Source organism: Phoca vitulina, unplaced genomic scaffold, assembly GCF_004348235.1.
Source record: "Phoca vitulina isolate PV1807 unplaced genomic scaffold, GSC_HSeal_1.0 scaffold7, whole genome shotgun sequence".
NCBI classification, from domain to species: domain Eukaryota; kingdom Metazoa; phylum Chordata; class Mammalia; order Carnivora; family Phocidae; genus Phoca; species Phoca vitulina.
The window spans coordinates 19,138,700-19,166,217 of NW_022589710.1; positions in this window are offsets into that span (position 1 = coordinate 19,138,700).

The window sequence follows — 27,518 nt, forward strand, 5'->3', positions numbered from 1 at the left end:
TTCAGAGCTAAAACAAATATCTTAAAGTTAAATATAAATTTAGTTATTATTTTATGTGACTAGACACTACCAAAAATCACTAGAAGTCAAGGTAAGATTAGGATCTGTTCAATAGTTATTTACTGAACACCCATCATGTGCCAGTCAGTCTTCCAGGCACAATGAACAAAATTAACAAGTTATCTATCTTGTGGAGTCTACATTTTAGTTAGGTGTGACAGACAAAAATTGAATGAATGAATGAAAAATGCATGAAATGCATTTCAGAAAATAAAAAATACTATTAATAAGACTTTAGCAGAGTGAGGAGGTAAGAGTAATAGTAAACAAGGTGCTGTTTTATATAAAGAAGTAAGGAAATTTCTTCCTGATGATTAGCCATTTGAGCAAAGACCTGTAGAAGTCAGGAGTTGAACCATGCAGATTTTTCCCTTCCTTTCAGAGAAAGAAGAGATGGAAATCCTCACAATCATAAGGAACAAGAATGTAGGTACAGGAAAGTGGAAGTTGGAAAATTGGTATTGCACTAATTCAGATAAGAAATGATGGTGGGTTAGGGTTTGGATGTATTTTAAGGATAAAACCAACAATTCATGCGGGAACATGAGAGAAAAAGAGTAGGTATGGCTTGCTCTAGTAGTTTTGACCTGAGCAATTGGAAGAATGGAGCTGCTATTTTTAGATTGATCTCATAATGAAATCAAGAATTGTTTTAGATATATTAAGTTTGAGATACCTATAAGAATGTAAGTGGATTTTATGTGTTTGTAGTTTAGAGAAGAGTTAGGACTGAGGACATAAATTTGGGAGTCATCAACATACAGATAAAATGCACATGCACATTATTGATTGAGATCAATTAGAAAATTCCTATTAATAAAGAAACAATGTTTAAAGGTTGAGCTTTGTGGCACCCTAATGTCTAGAGGTCAAGCCAATGAAGATACACCAGAAAGGATATTTCAGTATTTCTTTTAAGAGAGCTTTTAGTTTCATAGAAGGAAAAACAAGAGATTTTCTAAAAGTCAGGTGAAGAAAATGTCTCAAGAAAAAATTATGATAGTTATTTTTGTCAAATGTTCCTGATAGGTCCAGTTACATGAGGTTTCAGAATCTATCATTAAATTTAACAACATGGAAGCTATTGATGATCTTGAAACCAGCAGTTTCATGGATAGACATAAAAACCTAGAGAGATCAAGGAAAGTGGTGATAGTGGCAATAAACATTTTGAGGAATTTTACCATGAAGGTAAGCAAAGAAATGGGGAAGTGGCTGAAGGGGTATATTAAATGTATGTTAAGAGATATTAGGGGTGCCTGGGTGGCTCAGTTGGTTAAGCATCCAGCTCTTGATTTCTGCTCAGGTCATGATCTCAAGGGTCGTGAGACTGAGCTCCACGTCAGGCTCCGCACTCAGTGCAGAGTCTGCCTGAGATTTTCTGTCTCCCTCTGCCCCTCCCCCGACTCATGTGCTAAATAAATAAATAAATAAATAAATCTTTTTTTAAAAAGAGCGATATTATAATGTATTTATACAATAATGGGAATTTTCCGGGAAGAGGAAAATAACTGATGTTGGAGAAGAAAGAAAGGACAAGAGTAGGGACAAATGGAATTGAAAGCACAGGGTGTGAGTTGTCATGTGACCTTGATTACAATTCTAAATGTTGGTTATACTTTTATTCTTAAAAAAAAAAGTTTTTAGTAATTCCTCTAAACTCCTGAAAGAAAAAAATAGTAGCATAGGGACCTAATAGCAGAATGGTTTACACTCTCAAAATATCCTACTTTCATTCTATTTATGGAAATATTTTCAGACTCTTTCAACATACTGTACACTCTTGTCCTCTGGTTTGTCTAATCTAAACATGCTTCCGCTAAAGGCTATCATAACCCCCAAGAGAGATTTGAATGACATTTTTTCAAGCCTCAGTACCAGATTAACATGCCAGAAATTGTGCTGATACCTACAAAATGTTACTTTATTTTTTTCCCTGAGTTTTGCAGCCAGATAATTTAGCTTCAGGCAATCAAAGCATATTCCTCTACAAGGTTGATTTTTCTGAAAGCAGCTGTTTGTAGTCTAAAGCTGCATTTGTGTGTGAGTCATTAGTACAATGTTTACAAGTTTGTTCTTTTTTTTTTTTTCTGTATGGCTTCTGTAAAAGTACATCATGTTTTATATTCTATTTCTAAACATTCTCTTATGTTAATTCATCTTCTGATATGGGAAGAAATGAAGCATGAATTCAATCATCTACCAGTCAGATCATTTTGGTGTTTAATACTAAATACCTAAAAATATACCACATACCTCTTTACTCTATTCCACATGTGCTTAATGATGCAATATCTAGGACAACTTTTTTGACCCAAGTGGAAATTAAAAACAATGATTGATGAATTTAGGCACCTAAAAGAGCGAGGATCAACTCCAAGGACTAATATTTTTTTCTGTACCACATCACTTATGCCACTACTGTAAGCAAGCATCATTAATCCTAATAGTCAATTATTCATTCTTTTGATCCCTACTCTCAAAATGTTCCACTTAAATATCCAGAATCAAGTTTTTATTAATTTGAGAATCTTAGAGAAAAAAAAGTAGAGTTCTCAATATAAATAGAAATTCTTTTAAAGTTTGGATATTTACTCCACATAGAAGTTATTTTCATATATGGTGTGAGGAAGGGATCAAACATCCATGTTTTTTGATCTGGAACCTAAGAGAAAATAAGTGCATCCCATGCACACAATATACAATGAAGGAATAGGTTATTTATCACTACAATAAACATTTCAATTTGGAAAATATAAGAGTAGAAAATATGCCCAATAGTTACTTGGAACATTCTGAAATCTCTCTCAGCAGACATTTAAGGACTCCTTACCCTAGCATGGAAAACATTTCTTAAATACCTCAAAACTCATTGGAAGGAAGTTTCCATCCATTGTTTTATTTCGTTTGGTCCCGCCCTTTGAGGGATTATTTCATTTCCATTATTCTACTTAGACACATACATTGGGCATTAGGAAAAAAAAATGTCATCTTTGTAGGTTCAACAGGCTTCACAGTCTATTTACTACTTAAAGAACACTGGGGATCCAATCATCGTTTTAAGCTTTGAAGAAATAATTTTAAACTTTCTTAAATCACTTCATGTTTTCTTTGGCAGTAAAATACTCTTAAAAGCTTCAGTGGCTTCTTATTTAGTGGAATCCAACCTATCACATGTGTCAGTCACAGGTATACCTCATTTGATGGCAGTTCTCTTTTCTGCACTTCACAGATATTTCATTTTTTACAAACTGAAATTTTGTGGAACTCTACATCAAGTCAGTGTATTGGTGTCATTTTTCTAGTAACACTTGTTCACTTTGTGTCTCTGTGTCACATTTTGGTAATTCTCACAATATTTTAAACTCTTCATTGTTATTATTATATTTTTTATGTGATCTATGATGTTACTATTGTGACTGTTTGGGGCATCATGAACTGCAGTCATATCACAAAATGAAATTCACTGATAAATACTGTGTGTTATCTGACTGCTCCACCAACCAGTTGTTCCCCTGTCTCACTCTCCTTCAGACACCCTATTCCCTAAATACGATATTTAAATGTGGCCAGTTAATAACCCTACAATGGCCTCTAAGTGTTCAAATGAAAGAATGACTCACATTTCTCTTACTTTAAGTCAAAAGCTAGAAATAATTAAGCCACATGAAAAAGGCATGTCAAAAGCTAAGATAGGTCAATAGCTAGGACTCTTGTGCCAAACATTTGCCCAAGTTGTGAAGATAAAGGGAAAGTTCTTGAAGGAAATTAAAACTGATACTCCACTGTAAATTCCTAGAAACATATAAACTACCAAACTGAAACAGGAAGAAATAGAAAACTTTAATAGACTGATAACCAGCTAGGAAATTGAATCAATAATCAAAAACTCCCAACAAACAAAAATCCAGATGGCTTCACAGGCAAATTCTACCAATCATTTAAAGAAGAGTTAATACCTATTCTTCTCAAACTATTCCAAAACATAGAAGAGACAGGAAAGGTTCAAATTCATTCTATGAGGCCAGCATTACCCTGGTACCAAAACGAGATAAAAATCCCACTAAAAAAAGAACTATAGACCAACATCCTTCATGAACCCAGATGCAAAAACTCTCAATAAAATATTAGCAAACTGAATCCAACAATACACTAAAAAATCATCCACCATGATCAAGTGGGATTTATTCCTGGGTTGCAAGAATGGTTCAACATTTGCAAATTAATCAACATGATGCACCACATTAATAAAAGAAAGGATAAGAACCATAGGATCCTCTCAATAGATGCAGAAAAAAAATTTGACAAAGAATAACATCCATTCAACAAAGTAGGTTTAGAGAGAACATAATAAAGGCAATATATGAAAAAGCTGCAGCTAATATCATCTTCAGTGGGGAAAAACTGAGAGCTTTTCCTCTACAGTCAGATACAAGATATTGATGTCTACTCTCACCACTGTTACTTAATGTAGTACTGGAAGTCCCAGCCGCAGCAATCAAACAACACAAAAAAATAAAAGACATCCAAACCAGCAAGGAAGAAGTCAAACTTTCATTATTTGCAGGTGACATGATACTTTATATAGAAAACCCAAAAAAATCCACCAAGAATTTGCCAACTGATAGATGAATTCAGTAAAGTTGCAGGATACAAAATCAATGTACAGAAATCTGTTGCATTTCTACATACAATAATGAAGCAGCAGAAAGAGAAATTAAGAAAACAATCCCATTTACAATAGTACCAAAAACTATAAGATACCTAGGAATAAACCTAACCAAAGAGGTAAAAGATCTGTACTCTAAAAATTATAACACACCTAAGAAAGAAATTAAAGATGACACAAAGAAATGGAAACACATTCCATGGCCATGGACTGAAAGAACAAATATTGTTAAAATGTCTATACTACCCAAAGCAATCTACACATCTAATGCAATCTTTATCAAAAGACCAACAGCATTTTTCACAGAACTAGAACAAGCAATCCTAAACTTTGTATGGAACCACAAAAGACCCTGAATAGCCAACACAACCTTGAAAAAAGAAAAACAAAGTTGGAGTCATCACAATTCCAGACTTCAAGTTATACTATAAAGCTGTAGTAATCCAAACAGTATGGTACTGGCACAAAATTAGACACATAGATCAATAGAACAGAATAGAAAACCCAAAATTAAACCTTCAACCATATATCAACTAATCTTTCACAAAAAAAGAAAGAATATCCAATGGGAAAAGGACAGTTTCTTCAACAAGTGTTGTTGGGAAAACTGAATAGCAACATGCAAAAGAATGAAACTGGACCACTTTCTTACACCAAACAAAAATAAATTCAAAATGGATGAAAGACTTTAATGTGAGACTTGAAACCATAAAAATCCTAGATGAGAACACAGGCAGTAACATCTTTCCCACTGGCCATAGCAACTTCTTACTAGACACGTCTCCAGAGGCAAGGAAAAGAAAAGCAAAAATAAACTATTGGGACTTCATCAAAATAAAAAGCTTCTGCACAGCAAAGGAAACAATCAACAAAACTAAAAGGCAGCCTATGGAATTGGAAAAGATATTTGCAAATGACAAATCTGATAAAGGGTTAGTATCCAAAATATATAAAGAACTTCTAAAACTGAACACCCAAAAAACAAATAATCCAATTAAATAATGGGCAGAAGACATGAATAGACATTTTTTTCTGAAGAAGACGTACAGATGGCCAACAGACACATGAAAAGATGCTCCACCTTACTGATCATTAGGGATATGCAAATCAAAATTACAATGAGATATCACCTAACACCAGTCAGAATGGATAAAATCAACATGAGAAACAACAGGTGTTGGTGAGGATGTGGAGAAAGGGGAACCCTCTTGCACTATTGGTGGGAATGCATATTGGCACAGTCACTCTGGAAAATGGTATGGTTGTGCCTCAAAAAGTTAAAAAGAGAACTACCCTAGGATCCAGCAATTGAAGTAATAGGTTTTTATCCAAAAAATACAAAAATACTAATTCAAAGGGATACATGTGCCCCCGATGTTTATAGCAACGTTATCTACCATACCCAAAATATGGAAACAGTGTATCACTAATGAATGGATAAAGAAGAGGTAGTATATATATATTACCATATACCACTATATATATATTATATGATGGAATATTACACACACATATATATATATATGCATACATACATACACACATGTTTTACACACATATATACACACACATATATCTGATGGAATATTATACATATATATATGGTGGAATATACACATCATATATACATATATATATATACATATATTTGTGATGGAATATTACTCAGCAATCAAAAAGAATGGAATCTTGCCATTTGCAATGACATGAATGGAGCTAGAGAGTTTATGCTAAGTGAAATAAGTCAGAGAAAGACAAATACCATATAATTTCACTCGTGGAATTTAAGAAACAAAACAAAGAAGCAAAGGGAAAAACAGAAAGAGAAAGGCAAACCAAGAAACAGACTCATGACTAAAGAGAACAAACTGAGGGTTACTGAAGGGGAGGTGGGCAGGGGATGGGTGAGATAGGTGATGAGCATTAAGGAGGGCACTTGCTGTGATGAGCACTGGGTGTTATATGGAAGTGTTGAATCACTATATTGTACACCTGAGACTAATATTACACTATGTGTTAACTGGAATTTAAATAAAAATTCTTTAAAAAGTGATACTCTACTGAAGACAAAAATGATAAGAAAGCAAAACAGCCTTATTGATAGTATGGAGAAAGTTACAGTAGTCTGGACAGAAAATCAAACCAGCCACTGCATTCCCTTAGACCAAAGCCTAACCCAGAGCAAGGCCTTAACTTTCTTCAGTCCTATAAATGCTGAGAAAGGTGAGAAAGACTCAGAAGAAAAATTTGAAGCCAGATTTAAGGAAAGAAGTCATCTCCTTAAAAAAAATGCAAGGCAAAGCAGCAAGTGCTGATATAGAAGCTGCAGCAAGTTGTCCCCAGAAGATGTAGCTAAAATATTAATGAAGATGGCTACTCTTTACAGATTTCAATGTAGATGAAATAACTTTTTATTGGAAGAAGATGCCATCTAGGACTTTCATAGAGAGGAAATGTTAATGCCTGGTTTCAAAGCTTCAAAGGACAGTCTAACCCTCTTTAGGAGCTGGTGCGGCTGGTGACTTTAAGTTGAAGCCAATGTTTATTTACCATTCAAAAATCCTAGGGCCCTTAAGAATTAGACTAAGTCTACCCTGCTTGTGTTCTGTAAATGGAACACCAAAGCCCAGATGACAGCACATCTGTTTACAACATGGTTTACTAAATATTTTAAGCTCACTGGTGAGAGCTACTGCTCAGAAAAAAAATGATTCCTTTCAAAATGTTCCTACTCATTGACAATGCACCTGGTCACTGAGGAACTCTGGTGGAGATGTACAATGAGAACAATGTTGTTCTCATTCTTGTTAAAACAACGTTCATTCTGCAGCCTGTGGGCCAAGGAGTCATTTTGATTTTCAAGTCTTATTTAAGAAATACATTTTATAAGACAATAGCTGCCACAGAAAGTGATTCCTTTGATGGATCTAAGCAAAGTAAATTGAAACCCATCTGGAAGAGATTCACCATTCTAGATGCAATTAAGAACATTTATGATTCATGAGAAGAGGTCAAAGTATCAACATTAACAGGAGTTTGGAAGAAGTTGATTCCAACCCTCATGTTTGACTTTGAGGGGTTCAAGCCTTCAGTGGAGGAAGTAACTGCGGACGCAATTGCAGATGGAAATAACAAGAGAACTAGAATTAGAATTGGAGCCTGAAGATGTAACTTAATTAGTGCAATGTCATGATCAAATCTGAATTAATGAGGAGTTGCTTCTTTTACGTGAGCAAAGAAAGTGGTTTCTTGAGATGGAATCTGCTCCTGGTGAGATGCTGTGAAAATTATGGAAATGACAACAGAGGATTTAGAATACAACATAAATTTAGTCGATAAAATAATGGCAGGATTTGAGAAGATTGACTCCAATTTAGAAAGAAAGTTTAATGTGGGTAAAATGATAAAAAACAGCATCCCATGCTACGGAAAAGTTACTCATGAAAGTAATAGTTAAGTGATGCAGCAAACTTCACTGTGTTCTTATTCTAAGAAACTACCACAGTCACCCCAACCCTCAGCAACCACCACTCTAATTAGTCAGTAGCCATCAACATGAGGCAAGACTCTCCACCAGCAGAAAGATTAGGGCTCACTGAAAGCTCAGATGATGGTTGGCATTTTTTTTTTAGCAATAAAGTATCTTTTAATTAAGGTAAGTAAATTGTTTCTTAAACATAATGCTATTGCACACTTAACAGACTACAGTATAGTGTAAACATAACTTTTGTATATACTGGGAAAAAAAATTATTTGACTCACTTTATTGTGATAATTGCTTTATTGCTGTGGTCTGGAACCAAACCAGCAATATCTCTGAGGTATGTCTGTACTACATACACAATCCTTTCTAGACTTCTTAGATTTTTCTAATACCTCATTTGCTTTCTCATCTCCTTTGACTCTTTTTATTTCTCAAATCCATTGCAATTCTCTGCAACCTATCTGGCTTTAGTGGAAGAACCACACATTTTATCTTTTTTCCTTAAGCTATGTTTTTCTAATTAAAAAGATTTATTTAAACTACCCTCTTAGTTGGACCTTTACACTGAAACATCTTCATTCCAGTTGATTTAGAGATTTTAACAAGATGGATGTATCAACCATTCTTCTCGATGTAAGTATTGCCTTGTGACTGAAATTTTCTCTTTCTTGACCAAAGAATTTCCTCATTTTATCTTTTACTATTTGGGGTTAAGAAGCAGTTACCTTTCTACCTCTACAAGTCCCCACATTTCTGAAATCTCTTTTATAGCAACATCTGAGATAATGACAGCAAATTCTGGGTTTATTTCTCCTTGTCAAATGCAATCAACAACTAATAGGAACAAATATGCTCTTTTTCAATATATTTTCTTAGAGTTTAATGTTCATTCAGTACATTGTCTTCCTTCCAAATTACTGAAAGAATGCAGTTTTACACCTACCTCTCCACTGAAAATTCTAGAATGTCATCCTTCTAGCCTCTAGTAACAAAAAGCTAAAACCACTATAAGTGAGTACTAATGCATATCACCTCGTCTCATATTTCATCAGTCAAAGCAAATATACCTGACTTAAAGGGAATGTAATCCATGCCTAGAAAACAGCACTAATCATTTCCACACCCATGTATTCACTACAAATTATTAAATTACATTTTATGATAAAATATTACTTTATGCCCAATATCACCACCATGTTTTGTGTAACAGTGAAACTCTAAAGGTAGCCTTGGTAATTTACATTCTAAACAATTTGAGATACATAGCCTTAGAACAAAAATATTAAGAATCATTATTATCATTAATAAAAGTTAACTTTTGTAAGGAAAAAAAAAGTTTTTCCTCCTATAATATATGTTTCATGGAGAATAGAGGATTTGTACTACATGCCCAAAGAAAAATGTTTGGTCTCTTTCTTTCTGCTCACACTCTCTTATTCACAGAAGGAAATGTGGCTCCAACTTGCAAGATCCTAGCTCAATTGTGTAATATAACTAGGTTAATATATTGAAGGTCATTTCTCAGCTATTAAGCTTTTTGTTCTCTTTCTTTCTGTGAAGTGCCTACTTGCAAATAGTACATGCTCCCTCTGCCTCTTCCTGTATATCAACCTTTTCCTTTGTATTAACTTCCTTCCCAAACTGTAGAGGAAGCCAACTATTCTGCCAGTGACAGAATGAGTGCATAAATTCAACTTACACAGAAAAGTGTACAAAGCTGGATTGTGGCCTCTAGTTCAAGCTACATTACCCAATGTAGACATACCTTAATTTCTACCTGTCTCCTGCTCATAGTTTCTATTGACTCAGCACTCACAGGAGGTATGATTATTTAGACTGACTCAAAATGACCAAAACATGGCAAAAAGAAATTACAAAGAGAGATAAAGCAGAAAATTAGGAGACCAAGCAACACATAGTAAGAATAAAATATTTTTGTGATGTAATGGTAGGTTTCTACAGCCTTGAATCTGGTTTCAATAGATATATGCCCTAGGAATAGGGACTATTAGCTGGTGGAGAATCAAGTTTGGATCTGACTACACTCCTGCCACAACCTGGCCTTTTCTCACATTGAGGATGAAGCTGAGACAAGTAGTCATTTGATTTCAGTTAAGGCTCACATCAGAATTGGCATATATATTATATATAGGGTTTTAAGATATTACTGAATAAAATTACTATATTCTGTTTCAACCAGGGCTATAGTCCCAGAGCTTAAATTGCAATGGTCATATAAATTCCTTGTAGACCAGAGTTCCAGTGCATGATCCTCTGTATCAATTATCATCACCATATTTCTGTGTAACAAACCACTCAAAAGTCAATGGCTTAAAACAGTATCTATTTAGGTTTAAAAGGAATGTATAGGATTTTAGGAGGTCATCTGGGAGATCTCAGTCATGTGCCTATATCAGGTATGGGTCAGGCAGACTCTCAGCTGATTTTGATTAGGCTCTCCCACGTGTGTGGGGAAAGGCTTACTATTGGCTGGGCCATTATGGCCTCATCTCTCTTAGATGCATCTCTTTTACCCCTCCAGTAAGTGGGGTTGTTCTCATGGTAGAGGCAAGTGTCCAAGTAAGCAAGAAGTTATTCTCTTAAGGTCAAGACTCAGAACTGATACATCATTAATACCACAGCATTCTAGTAGCCAAAATAAGTTATAAAGTAAGCCCAGCTTCAAAAAGAGGGCAAATAAAGTATACCACTCTAGTGAGAGATACTACAAAATAAAACACAGTATGTGAATATAAGATGTAAAGAAATCTGGCTATTTTGCAATTTATCACCACTTTTAAACTTTAATACACTGATACATTGTCTCAATTGTTGCTCTGTAGATGTACTGAATTTCACCTAAGAGCAAAGAAGAAACTAAAGATACTAACTTTAGATACATGTGGTTTGCTACTGACTTCTAGATGATCATCTCAAATTGGTTCATCATGGTTAATTAAGCCCTGACAAAGGCTTTTGATTTTAGAGACCTGGGCATTGCAGCCATCATAGTGGAGTGATTGTTTTTGTCAGCCGTGCTGAAAAGCAGAGACTATTTTGATTGAGATATTCTTCTTCTTAGGTTCAGGTGGAGGGAAAAAATATATAAAATCATTAATAATGATTATAAAGTTTAATTCTCTGATTATAGGATTCAGGTTTGCTCAGAATATCAATAAGAAACCATATTAGTTTTAAAAGCAAGTTGAACCTTGCTTTCAGAACAAGACCAGTGGGATAATGAAATCAAATAAAAGGAAATACAATCAGACTTGTGTATATTATTTTATTAATACATAATGGAGGGTGTGGGCCCCAAAGAGACTAAAGAAGAAAAGGAAACAAGATCATAGAAAAAGTAAAATAAAATTATGCTCATAGGGACAACCCAGATCCAAAAAAAAAAAAAAAGAAAGAAAGAAAGAAAAAACCTATTGAAAAACACTCAGAACTACAGATGGAAAGTCTGTAATAAGTGCAACTGGGAACCCTCAGCTTGAAAACGGATAGCCAGGTGGTTGAAGAAAATTCAGAAAGATTTCAGAAGGGAGGACTAAGAAGATCAGTCTAAAATACTTCAAGCAATATTTGATTGTTTCAAGGTAACACTTTTTGTTGTTATTACTTTTGTTGTTTGTGATAGTTTTGTTTTGTTTTGCTTTTATCTGAGAAAGTATATCTATATATTTCTTAGGGGAATATGGTCAGACAATTTATGAAGTTAGATCTCTAAAGAAGACACATTGAAGAGGAACCATCCTAAAATGACCCATAATAGACAAAAATAGATAAAATTCTGGTCTAGGTTATATTCTGTGTAGAATTATCCAATACAGTGGTCACAGGTTGATAAGATTTGTGTCTTAGTGTCTTCATATCTCACCATGTAACACGCTTCAAAGGAGAGTCTAGAGAAATATAATAGGAAAACAGACGTGTGGGCCAAAAAAACAAACGGGTGAAAAAGAAAAGCAGCCTTGTACATGATAGAGAAAGAAAAAAATGAACTATCTAAAAAACATATGAAAGATTTAAAACCCAAGTAGTCCCACTGTAAATGATTAAGAGTATACAAAAGAAATAAAACACTAGGGGCATTCTATTGCTACAAAGAAAGAGGTGGTAAGTAGAGGGGATTCAAACACTACATGAAATAATATCAGTTACATACATATTACCTGGAAATTTGGAAAATATGAAGAAAAATAAGATAACAAATGTACATTTTTAAAAATAAATGTTTCTACTCCCTCAGCTCCTGAGGATATTGTCTTAGAAAAAAAAAAAAACATATTGACTATGATTTCCAAGTGAGACTAAAAATGGACAAAAGAAGAGACTATCCCCAGAAAATAAAATTAATAGCTCTAAAAACTTCTAGATCTGATGCAATAATACAATCATTGTTGCAAATGGCTAAACATGACTTAGTAACTGTTAAAAAAACTCCCCAAAACTCTGGGGATGGACCCCCAGTAAATTGGCCATTCTAGTATCCATTCCTATTGAAAATTTTAAACTCCTCCACTTCTAGATAGAAGATATTATCCAACTTAAACTCTGGCAAACTCTGCAACTCTGCTAATTTTAGTTCTTCATCTCTAAATGGCCCATAAAATATCACCTTATATTTCTTCTTTTCCTGTATTTTTGTGAAGAAATGTTGACATTCATGATATGGAGGCAGAATAGAGGTTGGATATTTGTAAAGTTAGAAACTCATAGGCAAAGAGGGCTTTTCAGTATAGCATGGTCATCTCCAAGATGGAAAAATTCAGACAGTCTGCCAAAGTTCAAAAGAGTTCAAGAGATTGGGACAAAGAAAAATCCAAGGCTAGAAACCCATGTTTGTAAGCTTAGTGGGGCTCTTAAAAATATGGGCACTTTGCTCACAAAAGTGAGAGGAGGCCCATTTTCAGTATGGTTGTCAGAAATCTAGGTTTTAAAGGAGAAATAAAAATCAAGAGGGATATTAAGTATGAGGCATCAGACCTAATGGTAAAACAGAAATCTAAAATCAATCCTGGTTTGGCAAGAAGACAGGAGTATTAAAATATCACACTTTAAGAAAGGAGACCATGAGACTATCTTGGATTTTCCCCCCCAATACGATATTTGACAAGTGTAAAATCCTATGTATTTTTTAAATGAGAGATTTCTTCCAATTGATATTAAGATAGGATTTCAGTCATAATTTTTTAATGACATAAATAGAGATACATTTTGGCAAGAATAAAATTTCTCTCTCTTTCTCTTGCTTTCCTCCCCCTTCACTAATTCTTTCCTCTGGATAACTAGACCTTTGCTAAAGATTTTGACTGGCCAGAGTAATGTGGCTCTAAGTTATACTGGCTATAATTTGGGTATTATGGCTTGATGGAATGTCTATTTTATTTTCAGATTTTCATATGGGAATATGACTAGTGCACTGATACTTTGTTGTGTCCTCTTGACTAACTCTTTGGAAAATTGGGTCCCATAAGAGATTTGAGATTCGGTTGGTTTAACTTTGTAAGTACAAACAAACTATAGCCATTCACAGGGAAGGAAGACAGCCCAAGCTGCTGATGCTGATAGATATTCATCTTTACCCAGGCAGCTGAATGAAATACATTTGACAGCAAATGAGTAGAATATGGAATTGAAAAAGGCAGAATTTCATACTTTAATTTCATTGGATTTAATGAGGGATTTTGGATTTTAATTTATCCCTGTAAAATAACATGAGAACACACACACACACACACACACACGTACACATCTGGAGAATTCTTACATTCCTGGTGGTATATAAAGACTTATGTTGACAGCTGGTCTTGCTGCCTAATCTCAGCTCAGTTATATTAAACTTAAGGCATAATTTAAGTTGAGAAATAAAATAATCAACACAATTTTAGTTAATAATGAAGTATGCTTTAAAGTTTATTTATGTCTCATTCTGGCCTCATTTCAGAGATTTCTGGGGGAAAAGCTGAGGTGCTTACTCTGGATCCTAGGAAAACATATAAAGGAACAGTAGTTGTTTATTAAAGAAGCACCTTGATAAAAATAGGCTCAGCTCTGCATGAGCTGTGCCAGGGTCTCTTCTCCACAGAGGAAGAAAACCAAATGGTTGTCTATAGATTTGATGGTTAAGTTCAGTGAGATAAAGGGACAACAATCTGGGGAGGAATAGAAAATATGCTCCTCTAGAGAGTATGAAACATTCATTCCACTCCCAGAAGAGGGAACCATTTTGAAGTATCATTTATGGCTCTCCTCTTCTTCTTCCTCATCAGAAAAGAAGGGACTCAATGCATAAGAGGTCTCTGCGTATGCATGACCTCACCTTTTGGCTCCCTCTCTTTCTCTCAAAGCTGCCTACAGTGTGTGTCCTCCTCCTATGTCCCCCTTTCCAGTGTTAAAAACCTTCAGGGAGAGATTCCCCACTCTATAGAAATGTCCTGTAACTTCTCAGTTCTTCAAGCTGGCTGAGTGGGTAGATGATATAGATTGTATTATTTATTTTTCATATAGCATTGCCCATTCATTTTAGAAGCAAATATCTGTGACCAATAAGGCACTGTAGTGAACGATATCGATATGAAAATATCTGCTACTCCCACCAACTGGATATGTTGCATATTCCTACCTACTGATGTCAGGTTTGGCCATGTGATTTGTTATAATTGTGCTATTTCTAAGCAGAAGTTTTAGGGGCTATCATGTGGTGTTTCATTTTTTTCCCTCCAAAATAAACCTGATATTGTTCCTCCTCCTCAGTCCAGATCCTAGATGAGACAGAGACCAAAGCGACAGGAAAACTGCAGCCAAACCATAGTTGTCATGTAATTTCAGCAAGCTTTTATTGTGCTAAGCTATTAAAGTTTGGGGTACACTTTTTACTGCAACATAACCTAGAACAAAGTGACCAATACAAGTTGTAACTATAATTAGGGCACTGTAGTAAAAATTCTGAAATGCGCAGCATTGGCTCTGGGATTAGACAATGGCCATCCAACCAACTATTATTAGAGCCAAGAAAGATGGAGACTCATGATCTGCAGTGGCAAACTGTTTCCCATTAATAACTTTACCTAATGAGCTTGTGACTTTAGGTAAAATGGGAAAGCAGAATTTGGTGGTATGATTATTTTCTATAAATGAATTTGATATGTATTTTAAAAATCTGTAAGAAAGAGATGAGCTCAGGAAAGAATTGGCTAGTTTGCAAATAGAATAAAAGGGAGTTTAGAAAATCTAGAAATTCTTTGACCTTCAGAGATGGAAAATGCAACTGGTTCTCACTTCCAACCATAAGAAAGATAAAATTGAAAAATACAAAAGTCTACAACACCTCAACTTAATGTCAAGACCAAATCAGAGGGGCACCTGAGTGGCTCAGTTGGTTAAGCATCTACCTTCAGCTCAGGGCATGATCCCAGGGTCCTGGGATCAAGCCCCACCATGTCAAGCTCCCTGCTCAGTGGGAAGCCTGCTTCTCCCTCTCCCTTTGTCTCCGGGCTCATGCTCTTGCTCTCACTCACTCTCTATCTCTCTCTCAAATAAATAAATAAAATCTTAAAAAAAAAAAAAAAAAAGACCAAATCAGAAAGAAACTATAAAATGTGTTTTAAAGCCTCTGAATTGGTTAATGTAGTATCCATTAAATAATTTTAATTGGACAAAATGGCTTAGATGAAAGAGACTAAAGATCTGTCTCTCCCATAGAAAACCTGGTCAATTCAAGTTGTCCTTAATTAAATCTAAAGAAAGAGGCATATCTTAGAGCTATGTGTGTAGCTAGAAGTAAAAGCTAAATGGTATCATATAGATAAGAAGCTAATCATGTTTTTGAGAGAGCTGGGTTGAAAAGAAAGTATCCTCTAGAAAGGGCTTAATAAAAGTATATTCCATATGTCCTAAGGGGGGGCCTTGGGACATCTACACAGAAGAACTTCAGGATTACTATGGAGAAGTGATTCCTGAGCACTTCACACCCTTACCTTTCCCGAATTGTAGTGTTTATTATTACTATATACCCTACCCCATTCCATGATACAAATAGATTGTGTAGGAAGCAGATACATTCCCTTCATAGTTCACGGTCTCCAGATAAGCAAAACCACATACAGACCTGATACAAAGATAATCACTCACATACCCTAAACCTGAATCCACGATTGATGTTCTACTTGAAAGGGTGAATGTTCTTCGCTTGTGGAAAGAAAATAAAAAGGTAATAAATTTTTACACCCAAAATGTGGACTCTTACAGACTGTATTATTGTAAAAATACTGATGGCTTCCTTTTAAGAAATAGATTATACATCTCTGCCACATTGATACCAGGCTTGTTATATGACTTGTTTTGACCCGTGAAAAGTGGAAGTAGCATGTGCTACCTCTAAGCAGTGGTATTGCATGGTTCAGCCTCTTCTTTATTTCTCTGTGCTGCCAGACTAATAATGTCCTGAATAGTGTAGTGTCTGTACCTTTACTGTGGATCACGGAAAAGAGAAGACATAGAGTAGAACCTAAGATGACCTATAGCCAACATGTAATGGAAACAGGAGATAAATCTTTGTTTTTGTAAGCCACAAGTATTCGGGAGAATTTGTTACCAAAATATCACCTAACAAAAGCCGACTAATACAACGAGTTGGTTCAATTAAATAAAAACACCAATGGTGGCCTCTTGTCTAAATTGAGTTCTCCAATTCAAATGTCAGTATTAAAAAAGATAAATTCAATTCCAATCTAACACCGAAGTCTATATCTCAATTGGTTGAAAACCTTCTAAACCCAAATCATTTGTTTTCTTTGTCTCAGACTCTCTGTTAAATATTTCACATATATCATCTAATTAAAACACACCAAACTCTATTGTTTGCCCATTTAACAGATAAGGAATCTGAATAGGAGAAATTACATAATTCTTCCAAGGTTGCCTGCATAGTAAGTGTTCTGATTCCAGGTTCTGCATAGCAGATTACTATTCTCAAGTACTCAGGATAAGCCTCTAAAACTTAAAACTGTCTTAGTCTCTGCCAATAAACAATGTCTACTATGTGAAATTAACATATCATTTGAAATATGCTTACAGAGCTCCTGTCTCTAGACCAAATATCAGAATATGGTCTGACCACAAATTTTGTTATAAAAGACAGTCTTAAAAATGATACTGTTGCCCAAACTGAGCAACATAGCAACAAGCAACATTAAAGTCATTCACCCTTCTGCTTGCATCCCTGTGATAGAGACCATACCAATGTAACCTTCTAACCCTAAGAAAAAACAAATCCTTCTAACCACATTCAGCTGGTTTTCTCCCCTCAGGCTAAGCATCAACCTAAGGAGAGCACCTCCAACAGCTAGCAGGCAATGAAGATAGCAGATGTTTTTCTCTTTGGCTAGACTAAAATTGAATACTAAAAATCACTGTAGCTCTGCTCCCTGCTTTTCATGAATCGCTCTTTGTGTAACCCTGTGTAATCCAGCGAACCAATACAGTTCTGATATAAAACACAATGCAGCTGTATTTTATAATTGTCTTTGCAACACAGCTAAAATAGGAGGAAGGGTTCTACATTTGGAATTAGCTCCCATTTATTATCCTTGAAGACTCAAAAGCCTTGAGAAATTGGTCCTTTTGACTTTTGGAATTTGTGTCTTCATCTGCAAAAGGAGAATAATTTCTGACAGATTTGTTGTGCTGTTTAAACTAGAGTAATTAAAAATAAGATATTGATCAGAATAGGCTAGGTTATGCTCTGTTAATAAACAATTTTAATTGTTTAAAACAATGTGAGTTTCTGTTTACATGTGCAATCTGTGGTTGTGAGGACTAATCCAAAGTCCCATAAGCGCTACAAAATGCTACCATTTTGTAGTTGCACTATCTGGCATTTGTAACCTTCTTTTTCACCGTGGCCAGGGAAGAGAGCACTAAAGGGTCTCATATTAGAAATTAAATGTCTCAGTCAGAAAGTGACAATGTCACTTCCAATCACAGATCATGGCTCCAACTAACTTAAGTACAAGAAAACAGAACTTTTCTATGTTCCCAGAAGTATATGAGGACAACAGACAAATGAATTCCAAAAGACTCTTCCAGAGCTGAAGTTGTAGCAGACCCCATCAGTATAAAATCATATCATTTGAACAATAATGTTTTATCTTTGCATTTAATTGTACCTTCCCCTACATGATCATAACCTGAAATAAGTTACAGTGTTCCAGTTTTTCATAAAATGGAGTCTTAACTAAGCATATCTGATCATTTCTGGAATTTTCTGAGGGAATATTGTAAATCATGTAAGAAATAAGCATAGGCTCATGAAAGTGGCTAGAACTGAACATTGAATAAGTGAAAGACACCAAGGGAAAAAATGCATACAATCGCACAGAGTAACCTCTAGTACAGAGTCAAAATAAGAAGATAATTAAATTTGCTGATATTTAAGATTCTTTTATTTGAACTCTTTCACCTTATGTCTCTGTCTGATAACTAATTAGAATTTTCAGTGTTCATTTGGATTCTATTTGCTTTGCAATTTGAAAACTTGGATGTTATATAAGAGATAATTGCAATATTGTAAAACTGTAAGTTTATATTCATTTTAATTATAACTGCTCTGGTGGCTAAATATCCTGTTTTCCAACTGCTTCACCTAGAGAGAGTGTTAATAAGACTCTAAACTGGACCTACAATCTGGTATTTATGTTTAAAAATCAATTTGTTTAATTTGAGGGTCCTTCTTCCCATGACTATATGGTAAACTAAAAGGACATGGTAGAGTCATTTAGACTATTTTGTCTTAAAATTCTTCTTTATGACTGTAGTACTTTTGATTTAATCATAAAGAAATTTCAAAGGTTGCCCTTATTATTACAGTGTGGGGGAACTATATGTTTGTAGAAAATCACAGGTCTATACGTTCAATAGTTTTTTAGGATGTTTGTTAAAATTCTAATATTTTTAAGTGTTCAGAAAAAATCAGTGATCCTAAATTAGACAATTATAGTAACAAGAATAGACTCATCATATATAACTATTTTTAGGGAAGAAAGTTATTAAAGCAAGGTAGATGATAGTCATGTGGGGAGAGAGGGAGTCTTCCTTCCATGATGCAGCATACACATGCCAGGTCTTCCTTACTAAGAAGATACAGGAACAGAGAATCAGAAATATGCCATGATATTCTTATTAAGAATGGTGATCCCAGATGAAAAGAATATTTTTCTATATACTTCAGCCAAAGTCAGAATCTTAAATTAAGCCAGAAAACCTGAAAGTTCTGGAGAGTGACAACAGAGAATGAGAAAAGTCTTGAGAACATAAGTTTACTTAACCTCTGGTGCAGAGTAGAGGCACTAAACAAGAACCCTTGGTGAAATCACAGCAACCTAGACACACAGCTGTTTCTAATCCACTAAGAGCTAGAACAACATGAAGCTATATAATGACAGCAGTGAACCGTGTACAAGACTAACTATGCTCAGGCCTAGAGCTTGAACTGCTGACTGTTTCCTGGCACTTACAATCTGAGTTTTAAAACAAATTTGACATTAAAGCTAGTCAACCCCCTGTACTAGGAAATAAGCAAAGTTAAAATAATCTACCCTAGTGTGTTTAAAACAAATATTTTAAAAATAATTTTTAAATAGCTACTCATTGTTCATAGTCTACATAGATCAACTAACAATGAACACTTTTTAAAAATTTTTTTTAAAGATTTTATTTATTTATTTGAGAGAGAGAAAGAAAAAGAGAGAGAATGAGCAGGGGGTAGGAGCAGAGGGAGAGGGAGAAGTGACTCCCAGCTGAGCAGGGAGCCCTATGCGGGGCTTGATCCCAGGACCCTGATCTCATGACCCGAGCTGAAGGCAGATGATTAACTGACTGAGCCACCCAGGTGCCCTGACACTGTTTTAATGAAGAGTTTATTTGTATAAAGAGTAGGTCCTGGTTTATGCTACATGTTTCATGAGAGACATACTATCTTTTCTTTTTCATTATATGTTAAAAAAAAGAGAGACATACTATCTTCTATATAATAAATTCATATCATTTTACTTGCTAAGAAATACTTAAAGTATAAGTACATATCCTAAAGAAATATCCAGGGTTAGGACAATACATTCTACCCTAATTCAGGAAATCAAATAAGAGTGCTATTGTTTATATAATATTATATGTTATTACTTCTAGCTGTTTCTCTCCTCTGAGGCAATTAAACTACTACTACTCTTCACTCAGTGGCAATGAAACGTTTCCTTACTAATAAATCTTGTATTAAATCTAGATTAGTAGTCTAAGTAGATAAGGAAGGGGCATGATAGTTGTCTTATACAATATTACTCCATTATTTTTAAATTTATTCCCAGAATAAATTTTCTAATATGCTACCTAGTCATTTAGGAAATAAACTGATAATAAATTCTGCACAAGCAACCTAAATGTCTGCAGCTTTTTCTAGGACAAACTTCCTCTGTGCTATGTGGGAATAGAGCCATTTGATCATTCCTGAGTTATCTCAATGGGCAGCTTCATCTTCACATCAGGTGTGGTCCCCATTGTTCTTAGCTTCGGCTACAAATGGCACTACTTTTATTTCTCATCGACTCTCAGCACTTCATAAAATGCTGCACTGGCCTCAGGTAAAGCATCCAAAGCTGAGGAAAGAGCAGCCCTTCTCCAAAGCCACAAGTAGTTCTTTCTTTCAAAGCTCCAGATAAAGGCCAACCTTGTAATCAACAGCTACCTAAAATGCAAAGGGCTCCTTGGGGTAATTTTCAGTGTGAGTAATTACAGTTTCTTAAAAATAACTGATTCAGTTAAGCACTTCCTACCCCCACGTATATATTAGACAACTGGAAACAGTGGTTTTTACCCTCAGGCTAAAATCGTGAAAACTGTCTTCTTATGCCTAAGAATTTCCAGGTATCTGTTAGAAATTCATATTTCCAACCCTCTTTCCTCCTTCTCTGTAATATGTATTTTAATTATTGCTCCAGGTGATTATTATGATCTGAAAGCAGAGAAATACTGCTCAGAAAAATTAAACGATCTCTCTCAAAAACATTCTAAGATTTAGTTTGAGGCTAGAGAAAGAATCAGATTAGAGCCTGAAGAAGCCACAAACACGCACTGGGGAAATACTTGGGAGGAAGGGAGGGAGAAGAAAGGAAGAGGAGGAGAAAGGAAAAAACAAGAAGGAAAGATAATGGAAAAGACAACTGGGAGCTGCTGATAACAAGATTCATGATGTGCTGACAAGCTAAAGGCTTAATTTCTCTAAGAAAAAATATTTGAAAAGGAAGACATACAGAATAGGACCTTGGATTGGTGAACAAGTTAATATACTTATTTTTTTGTTTACAGTTCCCACCCCCATTGGCATTCAAATATAAGGACAATAATTAGAAATTTAGAAAATTGTATTTGCAGAAATGTTACTACTTTCAGTATGGTCTACATAATTAAAAAAATAAGAAGATAAAAAAATATGACAAATTAAGGAAATAAAAATAAAGAATATAAGAAATGGCACTGAGAAATATAGCAGTGGAAGTTTCATTCAACATAATTATTGATGCATAAAAGTATACAAAACTTTGGAAGAAAAATCTGAGATAAGCTCAAATGGAGAGATGGGGAATGTGGGATGTTTTTTGTATTATTTAATGGCAGGATATAAATATAAAATAAATCTAAACAATCATAGAAATAATAGAAATATAAAAGTTAAATACTCTTTTAAAACATTTGTGTGTAACCTATATAAATAAATAACAGAATGTGCAACCTGCATACAGCTGGGGGAAAAAAAAGAAATAAAATATTTCAAATAGTCCAATAGTAGGCATGAAATATTAACAAAATAAAAAGAAATAATGATAAATTGAAAAAGATAAAATAAGATTGCAGAAATAAATCCAAAAGCAAAATAAAGAGTAAGTTAAACCTCCTATGTTAAAGCAGATTCTCTAAGATTTGGGGGATTTACACCTACTCATGAAAGTACTTGCATAAAACTCACTTAGGATGAAATAATCCAAAAAAAAAAAAAAAGTAAAGAAAATGGAAAATGCGTCTAGAAGGATTCTGGTTAAGTATTTTGGATTAAAAATAAACTCCCTCTTAAACCCCAATGAAACGAGAATAAAGGGGGAAAAAATATGATTCTGCCAACAAAGAAAAAAGGAGATAATAGTTGAAGAAGTGTAATTTCTGGAAGCAGGAAAACAAATGAGTGGAGACTTTACAAAGCTCATAAAACTTTTACTTCAGTTTAAAAGGGTCATGGGGGGGGCAGGGAGAAGTTTATTCGTGCTACAGATTCTGGGAAAATCTCAAGCATGAAAGCCAACAACACCTTTGAAGACTGGTTTGTAGATGAAGCACAAAACAGGGAGATTTATTAAAGTCATATGAAAAGTTATTAGGCTTCAGATCCCCTTTCCAACTTAGTATCAATATGACTATACTTACAAACTCTAGCAGAAACATGAAAACATGAGATTTATTATTTGGAGATCCAGGAACTCAGGAGTTATTAGGTGTGACAGTGCTGTGCTGTAAACAGTGATTAAATGAAAGTCAACACATAATACAGAGACCTTCCCCCTTTACTTACCTCCTCCTGATTTTTCCTTCCCCAATTTGGTTCAATAATCATATCCTCCAGGCATAAGGTTGGAAAATTTCTGTCTGGGGAAATGAATCAACCAAAGAGAAAGACTGAGAGATAACTGGCAGTCATGTCCCCCAGTGAAATAGCCCATCAGTGGAAAGGTCTCAGATTTCCTTTTAAAAAGCTAGTATTGCTTAATTGCTAAATATGAATAGAAAATCAAAGAGTTCCACACATTAGAGAAAGATGTTGTCATGGAAGATACAAATCAAAAGAAAGGGGAAAAAGGAAAATGAAGAAACGAAGACAATGATGGGAATCAATGAAAATAAAATTTACATACATAATTGCAACTTACATACTTAGGAAGAAAAAAAGAGATCAAACATCCATGAAGTCATAGGACACTCTTGAAGGAAGAAGTATTCGGAGAATATGAGTGGCATTTTCTAATCTTCTGCCAGGAGGATGTGGTTAGTTATTGAGCCAGACTGGGGAAGGAGCAGGAGGAAGAAGTAAGCCAAGAGGGAAGGTCCCTGCATTCTCTATGTTGACTGACTTTTACTTAATCTCTGTTCACAGCACTAAACTGCCACACGTAGTAATTCCCTGTTTTCTGGGGTGCAATGGTTTTCCCTCTACATCCGAGTGCCTAGCACAATCCTGTACAAGTATAATCATGATAAATAAAAACTTGAGACTTTCTTACTAAAAAGTCAAATAAATGACTAAATTTTCTAAAATTCAGGGCCATTTCTGGATCTGAGTCTGGAACAGCTCCAGGTCTGCTGTTTCTCATAATTTTTATTGAGTGCCAGACATGGGTCATAAAATAAGACTGTCTGATGAAATAATATTTTTGTATAAAAATACTACATTTGTTAAGTGATTCATGGGAGATAAGTGGGAGGATTAAAGGATAAAAAGGTTTAGTCAGGAATTGTGTGGAGTTTGGGTTTCATTGTTGCTAGAGTCCACTTAGGTGGACCACACTGGGATTCTCCATTGGTGGGTTGCTACTACCTTTTGCTTACTGTGAGGCCTATAGTTTCAAAGAATTTAAGAGGAATGAATGGGTGATTTTAGGGGAGATGTTCCTAAAATAAGAACCAGATACTGGACATAGGTCATTTCTAGAAACCCCTACATATTTTGTGCCTGGAACAAAAAGAGGGACAAGGCGCACAATTGTGGATGGGTTGCTGGTTTCTCAAAGCATGGTGATTAAGAATTGGTCATTGGTTATGATAAGCATGTTGACAAAAAATGATTTGACTTAATGGGGTATGTAGATCAGTAATAGTATTTCCCATGTAATTGTAATCATTTAATATGTACCATGAATATTCATGTGGTAAAGAGTGTTATAGACAATGAAACATTGTATGTATTATGTAATATTAATATTAAATAAAATAAAAAGAAAATTTTATGGAAGAATGAAACCCGGGCAATGATGAAACAGTGTTCTAGTAGTAACATAAATACAAGCACTTGGTTTTATTATAATAATTAGTTTCTGTCCTGATAATTTTTCAAAATGTCAATATTTTCAAAAGATTTTAAATCTTATTTAAATCCCTCATTATTTAAATTCAATTTAAATAATCAAATTATTAAATTTAAACTCCCTATCATTACCTATAATCTTTCTTATAACATAAAACACCTAAGGTATTTCAATTTTATTTGCTACTTATTTTCACCATAGGAATATTTCACCAGACATATTGATAAAGTATCCATAAATCTTTAAATACATTTATCTTTGCTTGGTATTTATAAGTAACAAACTAAGTTATGCAAAGATTTCTGCTGTAATAGCAGAAACCAGCTTAGTTTTAACAAGTCTGTCATAGTATATTTTGTACCCTGAGGGTTCATTTGAATTTATCAAATAGACTATGACAAATCAAAAGAAAAATACCTAAATTCAACTGTGAAAATGGATATATCAGTTAAGAATTGTTTTGAGCTCTAACAAAACACACCCCACCAAAACCAAAACAAAACAAAACAAAAAAACAGCTTTAAAGTAGTGGTTATCAAACTTTGCTGTATGTTAGAATCATTTGGGGAGCTTTGAAAATTCCCAATGCCGAGGCTGCATCCTATATAAATGAAATCAGTATCTCCTGAGATAGAACCCAGACATCTCAAGTATTTAAAACTCTCCAGGTATTTCCAATTTGCAGTCAAGTTTAAGAGCCAGTGGCTTAAACAAGATAAAAGATAATTCTCTCTCGTGTAAAAAAGTAGTTTAGAGCTTATATACAGCTTTATAGGGTCATCAGGGACTCAGGCTCCTATTTTTCCAAAGTTCCATACTTCAGAGCCTAGCTTCCATCTTCAGAGTCAACTCATTATAAAAGATACCTAATAAATCTCTAGTGATTATAACCTTGCTTCAGGCAGGCAACGGAGAAAGTAGGAGGCAAAAAAAGCTTTGCACCCCTTCCCTTTATGCAGCCTTCCCTGAAGTCACACCTAACACACTTTCATGTAGGTGAACAGAAGTCAGACATATTAACATAATGCCCAGTTTTCTCCTACAAAAGATAGATGCTGGAGTCAAAAAGCAATCTTCCATATCATGCTTAAAACATCACCAAAATGTTTATATCTGCCTCCCGTATTGAATATATGAAAATTTTATAATTTTAAAATCTAGTCAAAGATACCATAACATATCTTATTGATGTTGAATCAGACTACAATAAATATTAAAAATAACAAGTTAAATACTTATGTCTCTAAATCTGATTCCTTGGTAAGTCTCCTCATTGGTTGAGACTAATAAAGAAAAACAGGGAAGAAAGTTTTGGTTTAATATTATAATGTAGATGCTCCCAAAATATGCAGAATATGGATTGGAATGTTATGATGGCACAAAAATGAACAAAAGGGGAAAAGATAAGGATTATGATGTAAATTTCCCCAAAGGAGCAATCAATGGAAAAATGTTTTTAAATAATATTATAATAATATATATATATATGTGTGTGTGTTTATATATACACACATACACATGTGTGTTCAATTTTTCAAAAAATGTTAGGATTATAAATATTAAAAATAGTTTGTGCTATGAAAATATTAGAATAGGATGGTGTGAAGGCAGATGTGAAGACATGTATGTTGTTAATATGTATATCAGCACTTGGCCAAAAGAGCCAAAAATGTATAATTTAAAATTCTCAGTTCTAAAAGAAGAGTTAAGAAAAATGGTAAGTAATGGTGACCATACTTGAAATTAATATATAGCTCTTCAACTTTATTAAGTTAGATGGAACCTAATGTCAAGGACTGTGAAGAGTCTGAGATTTTGCCATACAAATTAGCCTGCCACAGTATTATTAATGCTGGAGTCAGAGATGAAGAATGACTCACCATCACAGCAAAAACAGTAGCCAGAATATCAGCATTTTTATGCCACTTCCCTGCGCCCCATTCCCATAATGTAATGTAAAGAGGGCTAAGTGACACCTGTACACATGGTGAGTTGCACTAATGGAGATGATCCCTAAGCTTCATGAATCCAAATATTTTATAATGGTCAGTAGGTATACTTGCCCTTTTCCTGGGGGGAGACTATCTCCATTTTACAAAGCTGTAAACAAACTTTCACTTTGTTCCAGAGAATGGTACTGTTCATGTCTTTCAAGGCTATTTGCTACACAAATATCATTGAAAAGATAGCCTGAAACAAAGGGCATTCAGTGTGTCGCCATATTCCTTTGAATGAATGGTGCCCAGTGCCAGATGTATGATTAAGTTTTTTGCTGTCCTTTCTATATTCTTACATTTACTCACGTTGATATGTTGGGATGCCAAATATTTTGTGCTTATAACCATCCTTGATATCACCTGTTTAAATCTTAAGGATTTTATATCCTAGGTATATTTTAAATCCCTCATTTTCTCCCATTTCTACCTCCGATGCATTAATCCTCATTCCTTCAGTCATCAGGGTCATCAGGGAGGTGAACAGAAGTCAGACATATTAACCTTTGCTTGGTATTTATAAGTACCAAGCATTTATATATTTATAATATATAAAACCCAACTGGTGAAACACGTACTCACAATGAAGCAGCACAATCTTTTTCATAATGCAAGTCTGGCCGTTCATATCCTTCTACACCATTAGCCTTAGAAGACAAATCAAAGCTATTAATGTGGCTAACAGGTCATGCAATTATTATCCTTGCATTCTTTTTCCAACCTAATCTCATATAAAACTCCTCTTGCTCTTGCTACCACTTCCACATTGGCCTTCTCCAGGTCCTCATGTTTCCCATATGCTCACTTGCCAGAGAACCACAGCATTTAATGTTTCTTACTCCCCTGAATAACTGTCCATGTTTTAGTTCAAGAATCACATCCTTAGCAACTTTTTCCTAACCTCTCTAGGTGTTAAATGCCCTTATTATGAGATCTTAAAGCCCTAGGTATTTTTCCTTTATAAATACCTTAAACACTCACCATTTAACATTTGTGTGATCATTTTATTAATTTCTGCTTCCCCCACTAAATTATAAGTGATTTGAGAATCAGAATAATATCTATGTTGGTTTATCATTATCTGTGACACCTCACTGAATGCCCCAATATTAGTACGCACTCAACAAGTGTGTCAAATAACTTAATTGCTGAATTTACCATTGTATGGATTATGATAATAAAAG